Genomic DNA, 8,563 nt, shown 5'->3' with positions numbered 1-8,563 from the left:
GTAAGCGGATAAACTCAGCTTTCAGTTGCAAAAATGGAGGTTACTTTCAGAGTGAGCAGATCGATACGTCACAGCATGACCTCATATCTGAATTAAAAGAACATAAATTGAAAACTGCAGCGCTGCTGGAAAGTGGAGTAGATTGTAACGCTTCTCGTAGCTATGTGAAAAATATTTGGAACACAGTTCATTGATGGAGCTGTGACGAGCTAATGATCTGAATGAGAGAGAGAGAGAGAGAGAGATGCAGAGCAGGGGGATGCGAGGAACAGGATTAAGAACCGCTGCTTTAGAACATTGATTTTGAAACTTGTGAATCCATTAGAATCATTATCTGAAGGAGAGAGAGAGAGAGAGAGAGATGCAGAGCAGGGGGATGCGAGGAACAGGATTAAGAACCGCTGCTTTAGAACATTGATTTTGAAACTTGTGAATCCATTAGAATCATTAGAAGACAGAATCGCGATTCAAATATGAATAGATTTTTCGTGCACCCCTAGTTTTGACAGCATGGCAACAGCTCTTCCTCTTCTCTAAAGCAGCGCAACATGGCCCCGCCCCCTTTGTTGCGTGTTCCCGGGGGGCGGGGTTTATGTAAATTTCTGGGTTTGTGATGTCACCAACCCGGGAAGTTGGCCGTTATAGTCCCTACGAGCCATTTTTGTAGGCATTAAACTGCCATAATTTTAAAATACAATATCTCCATTTGCATTTAACTTTCAGCGTCGTAACTTTGCAGATATTAGCTGTTTACATCCACCTATTTTTATGCGCATTTTGGAATATCGCATAAAAAAACCACTGGATGGAAATGCCAAGATGCGCAAAAATTCTAAAAATGCGCATAAAAAAACTTAAGCACACATTTGAGTATGATAATCTTTTTATCCGATAAGACAAAAATGCGCATAAACTATGATGGAAACACATTTACTGAATAAATTCCTCCATGTGCGTCGAAAAAGTCATGTGACTTCCCAGCCAACACACCCATGTGGGGCCCATAAGGGTTGCAACTGGGCTGATATCTGGGGCCCACCTGGGCTACCCAACTGGGACCCAGCTAATTTTGTCCTCAGTTTCCATGGTGGCCCCACATGGGTTAGCCCAGATGGGCTGATGATGGGCCCATATGGGTTAACCAGGTAGCTCCCATTTGGTGCCTACATGAGCCTGCCTACATGGGTTAGAGATGGGACCCAACTAGGTCTTATGTAGGTCTCTTATGGGCCACAACAGGTATACATATGGGCTAATATATTTGTCTGTTTGGGTTACCTTATTTTACAGTAAACCCCTAAACACAAACATTACATTAAATCCACTAAAATGGTAAAGGTATTCAATAAACAGAAACCTGTATTTCATGCTTTTAAGCAAAGTTTATTTGGAATAATATAATAACATGACTATTATAACTTGTACATTTACAACTTTATAAAACACAAGTATCTACAAAAAAAGTCAATTTTAAGCTCCTGAAAAACCTTATTTCTTGTAACAACTTCATAACTTGTATTCTGCATGCTTTATTAAGCAAGGTTTCGTTGGAATAATTGAACATGAACATGGCCATTACAACTTGTACATTTACAACTTTATAAAACATAAGTATCTTAAAAAAAAAAAAAGTGAAGCTCCTGACAAACATTATTTGGCATAACTTGTATTGTTTGTATATGCATATCTGAAAACTCTAAAATACTTTATTTCACAAACGAACAAAAAAATACCAACAGTGCAGCTCCTCACTCTCCTGTCCTTGCTCTCCCAACGGCCCTTTGAAAAGACAACAATTAATCAACCACTGTGCCACTTTTTCACAGTTAAAACAGATAATTCTTGTCTTTTTAAAGATTGTATTTCCATTTAAAAAATCAAGAATATCTTAAAGGGGTCCTATTATGCTCTTTTACAAAGTCTAAATTTCTGTTAAATAAAATATCTGTTTTTGAAGTGGACTTTGAGCTTTGTAACTTTGCAGATCTTTTTTATGCTCAAACAGCAACATTACTAACTAAAGTTGAAAAAGTGAAAATGCATAATAGGACCCCTTTAAGACTTACCCATCTTGCTCTCCACTATGTGACCTCACAGAACGGTTTCCTCCCCTGTCACCGATTAGCCACTTTGACACTGACTTTTCTGGTATGTAAGAGAATTGTTTTTCAAGCTTTGTGTAAAACACAAAGAGCATTAAAGTAAGATTAAATTCCATATTTAAGCCCTTGCAATAAATAAGCAGTCATCTCCATTTTTTTATTTTTCAGGAAATAATGGTATCGGATATAATATTCTATCATAAACAAATGGTTTCTGTGTAAACATGGGCACAGGGCAACATTTAAAGGCATAGTTCACACAAAAATTTAATTTGTCTCATTTAATCACAAATCTCAAAATCTGTTTATTAGGCAATGTATAGGTCCTTTTCATTGCCATTACAGTGAAATAACTGAACATAACTATAAGAGCCTGATAAAAATTATTAGTTTAGAAGAAGATTTCAGACGGTTTTTGCATCTGACGTCTTCATTTGTTCTTATTTTAGTATCACTTCACTTGTATTAGTGTACTTGTCTTTAATACATTTAACAATAATACATTTTTAATAAATAAATTTGAATTTTATTATTTATTATAAACTGAGTTTTGTGATCGCTACACCACAAATTAACAGTTACTTATCATTAAAATAAGCAGTATACCTGGTCCATATTCTCATAACTTGGGGTATTGTGCCCATGCACACATTTCCCATTAATTACCCAACTAGGAACCACATGGGGAGCCCACCTGGGTTCACCCATGTGGGTCCTAGCTGGGTCACCCAAGTGGGCCCCAGATAAGATGCCCATTTTGAGCCCATGCCCACTCTGTAGCCCATGTGAAACCCATGTTAACGTGTTTGCTGGGTTTGTGCTATGAGATGGGATAACTTGACTAGCAGCGGACCGATCTCATTCACAGCATCTATATGTTGTTATGGTCATTCTGAAATGCCTGAGCAAAGTCTTTTGTCAAAGTACTTCTGTATAATTTACACGACTCCATTCCCAAACAGCTGGCAGCCACCTCCGAAAGCAATGACTGCATTTATTGTGTTTCATCTGCTCGCTCTAAGGCGCAAGTAACTTATCATATATGAAAATTATTCTATTCAGTGGCTTCTCCAAGTTTTCTTAGTGACATTTAGTACCAGTTTACCAGGACATTTTTGTTCTCTTTGACTCGTTGGATGGAAACGGTGCTTTATTCGCAAATGTTTTATAGGCTATTTCAGTTTTGCACATAAGTTTAATTCAAATCTTTGGATGGAAAAATAGGGCCTAGCTATTGTTTATGCTCAGACAGCAACATTACACACTAACTAAAGTTAAAAAAGGGAAATCACAATCAACCACCCCTTTAAAACATATGTGCACAATTCAGTTGAATGATAAAGTTTACCCTCTGTACATTTATGTTGTTAAACTGAATGTACAAAGCAAACTGTTAGCTGAAATATCCACACACACAAAAAAACACTGAAAAAAGAATGTGTGGTTTATCTGTCAATCAGATGGGGTGAAGGTTGCATTCGTTACTACAGCAACAGAATAATCATTGGTCCCATTCATTTTTAATATTAAAATAAAATGATGTAAAGCCTCATTAAGACACCCAGTGCTCTGAGGCTAACATAAAAAGCTGGCTACCATACACTGTAAAAAAAAAATTCCGTAAAATTTATGGTAAAAAAACAGCAGCTGTGGTTGCCGGAATTTTACCGTAAAAAATATGGTAGCAACGTTTTAGGTTTTACGGTTTTAACTTAAATTTACAGTTAAATACCGTAATTTAATTAACTGATATAATGTTAATATACCAACCTTATTGAAGTACTGAAATCTGTTTTGTACCTTTGTAATACACTGATAACCACCCAATGCAGGTGGTGATGAGAAAGTCACATGATGAACCAAAGCCCATCACAAGCAGCTTTTAAATAATAACATATATAGAAGGTGCACAATGTCATTCACACAAACACTAAACACCATCATGGTAACACACATGAAACTGAAATAATGCAATAAACATTAATTTAACAACATTAGGTGTAACACACAACCCATATACAAAACTGATAAGAAAAAAAATAAGAAGAAATTCACCGTATATAGTAGGGGAATTTACCGTTAACCATTTAACAGGTTTTTGCTGTAGCATTTGTAGTCTTTTGCCATTAAATTCACGGTCATTTTTTACAGTGTAGTTATGTATGTTGGCTACAATAGCAATAGATGACTTAAAACTGTGGTCAAAAGACTGTCATAAATGTTAAGCAATACTGACGACGCCATTGCTTACAATACAACCGGGGCTGTATGCCAGAAAGCAAGGTTAACTTACCATCTGCTAAACCCTGAACTCTCGGTGGATTAACCCAAACCTTGCTTACTTGAGGTATGTTGGTTCCAAAAACGCGTCCGGGAGTAAGTTCATTCAACTCAGAGTAAGTTCCTGGTTAACACGCAAGACATTCTCAACAGAGCGATGAATCGACGAGTCACTATGGAAACGGACGCTAAGAAAAAGTGCGCCATACTACTTTCTTCTTCTTCTGTTCAAAGGCCGTTTGCATACTTGGTTCATGTCGCCACCTAATTGGTGGTTGTGCAATAATTTTTCCTTTTTTTCCCCATTGAATCTTTAATCCTTAAGAATAAGAATTATATCGTTTGTTAGATGATAAATGTGAAACTGTTAGGGTAGTTGGATGGGGAGGGGGTGTTGTCTGCTGTTATGTCCCCACCAATGTCAAAATCAAACCTATATATTTTATATTTCTGACTGCCTTTATATGTTTGTTAAAAAAAAAAGAGGAAGCAAAATCTCTTGTCAGTATAAATTCAGAACAACGCAAATGCCTCTTCCACATCTCTGATCAGCTGTCAACTAGACGAGAAGGTCCGCTAAAAAAGCTGTGGGGAAAATGGTTTTATATATATTTCATATCAGACTGGTTTGATCCCATTTAGTTAGAGACAAGACAGTTTATTGTCTTGCAAACTGACTGTGGAAGGAGCAACAGGTAAGAACTAAATGTTTAGTAAATTAATTTAGTATATTCACACTGTAATAACTTTAATAACTGATAATTAATAATAGATTATTTTTTTCTTGTTTTGTCTTAATAAAAAAGCAGTTTTATGTTGGAGTGTATTCTACACAGAAAACGTTGGTAGGGAATAAAGAACTGAACCAATCTGATCTTGCAACTGAACAACATGACTGATGAGAATACAACATTCGACTATGTCACAGACTATGAAGACCAGTTGTGTCGCAAAGAGGAGGTGGTAAAAATCTGATCCATAGTTATTCCAATTTTTTTCACAGCAGTAGTTGTATTGAGCTGCATTGGAAACATCCTCGTTCTGGTAATCCTTGCGCTCTATGAGGGCCTCTAATCCCTGACCAACGTCTTCATCCTCAATTTAGCTCTGTCAGATCTGCTGTTCACTTTTGGACTTCCATTTTGGGCATCATACTATATCTGGGGTTGGACATTTGGAGAGGATGGCTCAACTTGGCTGTAAAGCTGTGAAGTTTTTCTTCTATGTGGGCTTTTATAGCAGCGTGTTGTTCTTGACTCTAATGAGCGTTCAGCGTTACATGGCAGTGGTTCATTTTCTGTCCGACTGGGAGAGATGCAGAGGCCTTTCTGTATCGCCTTCTATCGTTTGGATCCTGAGTGGAACGGTTGCACTGCTCGGTTCACTTCATAGTGAAGTCATGATAGAATCTGACAGCCAATACTGTGAATATGGCAGCGTTGAATGGAAATCTGGCATTGCTTATTTTCAAAATGCTTTTTTCTTCATTGCATTTGTAATCATGGGTTACTGCTATGGCAGAATGCTTCGGACGATCACAAAATCACGGACTAATAAAAGACACAAGACTGTTCGACTAATATTCTGCATCACACTGGTGTTTTTTATCGGTTGGACTCCATATAACATTGTCATGTTCCTAAAATCTTTGACCTTCCATCCATTCACAGACTGTGAAGTATGCAGATTCATCGGTTCCTGACGTCATCAAGCAATAACGTCTCTGCGCATTTCTTTTCTAACCACTCAGTGCAATGCTGTAACAATGAAAAATTCAAATAAGTAATTTGTGTCAAAATAAAGTTATTTGTGTGAATGCACATTGCTGGCCATATAATTCACTTAAGTTAATGGTGTTTGTGGTCACAGTTTCATTCGCGGATCCTTTATGTCAGATATGACTGACTGACCAATATTGACTAGCCTACAACTTGGGTAAGATTCCTAAAAGTTTCACACCTACAGCACACATTAGACATTGATGCACAAACGCGGATATGTTCTACATGTCTACAGTATAAAGAATGAATAAACCAGTCATATAAACTCCTTGATTTCGCTTAAGCAACTTTAAATATAATATGCATGCACAATAAACTATTGTAAAATTTATTTACATCACTCACAGAAAGGTTTTTGCAGGTTTTAATAAAGTGTAAATTAATAACAGTCATAATAAGCATATTTCCAGTATGCGCCTCAGATTAATAACAGTCATAATAAGCATATTTCCAGTATGCGCCTCAGGCTTGCACAGTGTCGTCAACTCACTCATCAGAATCTTCGGTAATCCTCGGCAAACTTCGACAGTTGGTTGAACCGGCTCAATCGTTTTTTTGTGAGTTGGACGTGCTACTTCGGCTGTGCGTCCTGCGTCATCAACCAGAAACTAAAGTTCAATTCAGTTCGATTTGTGAACCGGCTCGACCGGTTACTTGAAAACAATTCTGCAAAGAAGAGTGGGCCAAAGGCGATGTGAAAGACTCATTGCCAGTTATCGCAAACGCTTGATTGCAGTTGTTGCTGCAAAGGGTGGCACAACCAGTTATTAGATTTAGGGGGCAATTACTTTTTCACGTAGTGCCAGGCAGGTTTGGACAGCTTTTTGCCCTTAATTGAAATCATTATTTCAAAACTGCATTTTGTATTTACTCAGGTTATCTTTGTGTAATATTAAAATTTGATTGATGATCTGAATCTTTTACGTGTGAAAAATTTAGTGTGCGCAAAAAATAAAATAAAAACAGGAAGGGGGCAAAAACTTTTCACAGCACTGTATTTGTTGCCTCGTCTGTCGTTACAAAATGGTCTAAGCAGAGCACTTACTTAGTGTAAAGATCACAAAGCCACTTCAGCTACCTCTGTGCATGTGAGGTGAAAAGATTTAGAGTTTGAGGTTTGAGGGAGGATTTATTTATTTGCTTACCCATCATACAAACATCACTCAGAAATCACCAGAACAATAATGCTGTTTTTTTATTTTATTCATTGATTGGGTACGTTCTTATAACTTGCAGTTACTAATAGTTGATCTATTAACATAGTTCATGAAATTCCAGTTCATTTTATACTAGAGATTGTGGTCGTCTGCAGTGATCAGTTAATGTGCTGTTCTGATCATCACTGTGCTCTACAAGATCAAAGAATTCATTTCATTTGACTACGTTATTCAAGTTAAATTAATTGCTATAACTTCTATTCTCCTCTGATGAAAAGGCAGAGATTGTATTAATATCTTTCCATACACATCCTCTAAACTGTCAAAATTATTTTTCGAAGTAAAAATTTTACAAGTTTACAAGAAAATACTATTTCTGCTTTTCTACCTAAAAAAATCATGTTTAATTTAGTTTGGAACTTCTGAGTAAAAATGTAATTTCTGAATAATTTTTTTTTCTGCATACACTGCAAAAAAAAAAAAAAAAAGATTGTACGACGTAAAGAAAAACAAAGAGTATGTTTTACAAAATACTATTTCAGTCTTTCTGAGTAAAAAAAATTGCATTTAAATCAGTGTAACAACATTTCTTTGTAATTAATTTTCAAGCAAATTGTAAGTGAAAATTATTTCAAAGTTGGTTTTTTATTTTCAGGGTACAAACAGCAAAGAATTAAACATGGACAAATCCGATCTGGCCAGTTTGCAACTGCAGAACAAAAAAAATTGCATTTAAATCAGTGTAACAACATTTCTTTGTAATTAATTTTCAAGCAAATTGTAAGTGAAAATTATTTCAAAGTTGGTTTTTTATTTTCAGTGTACAAACAGCAAAGAATTAAACATGGACAAATCCGATCTGGCCAGTTTGCAACTGCAGAACATGACTGATGAGAATACAACATACTACTATGACCAATACTATGATGAACTGTTGTGTCGCAAACTGAACAGTGCACTCTGTTGTGTTTTTAGTTTTTGTAGATGGAAGTTTCCGTAATAGTTTATGAGCAATTCCAAGGAGGTTTTGTGTAAAGATTTAAAAGGATAGCTCACCCAAAAATGAAAATGCTGTTATTAATTACTCACCCTCATGTCGTTCTAAACCCGTACGACCTCATCTTCATCTTCGGAACACAAATTAAGATATTTTTGATGAATTCTGAGAGCTCCCATAGACCGCAATGTAATTACCACGATCAAGGTCCAGAAACGTTGCAAGGAGATCGGTAAAATAATCCAT

The 8,563-nt window shown here is 36.3% G+C and overlaps 1 pseudogene; it reads left to right on the top strand.

The window, feature by feature from the left end:
* Nucleotides 1-5,273: 5,273 nt before the first annotated feature.
* LOC107754904 (chemokine XC receptor 1-like) lies at nucleotides 5,274-6,894 on the top strand (annotated as a pseudogene).
* The last annotated feature ends 1,669 nt before the right edge of the window (nucleotides 6,895-8,563 follow it).

The sequence above is a fragment of the Sinocyclocheilus rhinocerous genome, unplaced genomic scaffold (genome assembly GCF_001515625.1).
Source record: "Sinocyclocheilus rhinocerous isolate Xijiao unplaced genomic scaffold, SAMN03320098_v1.1 scaffold2788, whole genome shotgun sequence".
NCBI classification, from domain to species: domain Eukaryota; kingdom Metazoa; phylum Chordata; class Actinopteri; order Cypriniformes; family Cyprinidae; genus Sinocyclocheilus; species Sinocyclocheilus rhinocerous.
Note: the sequence above shows the minus strand (reverse complement) of the source record. Positions and strands in the feature narration are given on the sequence as shown.